The sequence below is a fragment of the Coenobita brevimanus genome, chromosome 92 (genome assembly GCF_032717465.1).
Source record: "Coenobita brevimanus isolate Jiangsu-jjx chromosome 92, ASM3271746v2, whole genome shotgun sequence".
NCBI classification, from domain to species: domain Eukaryota; kingdom Metazoa; phylum Arthropoda; class Malacostraca; order Decapoda; family Coenobitidae; genus Coenobita; species Coenobita brevimanus.
In genome coordinates, this window is record NC_137045.1 from 36,849,776 (window position 1) to 36,850,603 (window position 828).

Genomic DNA, 828 nt, shown 5'->3' on the forward strand with positions numbered 1-828 from the left:
TAAGATGCACCACCATCACTCGCCAGTCCATAAGAGATGTTGAATTTCCTCCATTCGCCGCCATACTCTCTCTCTCTCTCTCTCTCTCTCTCTCTCTCTCTCTCTCTCTCTCTCTCACACACGCCTCTCATGCTTCCAAATTTCATTATGATACAGTTACCGTGTAATTATCTGGTCCGCTTGTGACTCCGGGTTATAACAACACTCGTGGCGATCTAGACTGGAGTGAGGATGTGACTGGGGTGAGACTGTGACTGGTGTGAAGGTGTATCTGGTGTGGGGAGTGACTGGAGTGCGTATGTGACTGGTGTAGTTGTCTTGTGTAAGGGACTGGTGTGAGGTGTAACTGGTGTGTCAGTGTGGCTGGTATACGTGTGTGAGAGCGTGCACATTTAGGAATATATTTTCTGATACGGAAAAAAATGCCGCTTTTATTTACAGCGTATACACGGCCATACCACGTTGAGTACATCGCTTCCCGTCCGATCAGCGAAGTTAAGCAACGTTGGGTCTGGTTAGTACTTGGATGGGTGACCGCCTGGGAACACCAGATGCTGTTGGCATAACGTTCTCCCTACGTGTCAAGTGGGGTTGGTGGAGGATTAGTGCCCCTCCCTGTAAAACAGTTAACTCTAAGCCCTTGGCCACCCCGTTTGGGATACATGGCGTCTGGCAATGAATGAATGTATACACGTTATATAGTATGTATATTACCATATTTACTACTTTGAGTTGCATCAAGATAGTGATATATGTAACTATGTGCTGTATTTTACCTTCATCATGTGTACTATCTACTGTTATATTTTCCTTTACCCTATACTATTT

At 45.4% G+C, this 828-nt stretch overlaps 1 non-coding gene across 1 annotated transcript; it reads left to right on the top strand.

Annotated features, from left to right (window-relative positions):
* Positions 1-444: 444 nt before the first annotated feature.
* LOC145412318 (5S ribosomal RNA) lies at positions 445-563 on the top strand. Its single transcript, XR_013899576.1, has one exon. It is a non-coding gene; the product is annotated as a 5S ribosomal RNA (ribosomal RNA).
* Positions 564-828: the final 265 nt, after the last annotated feature.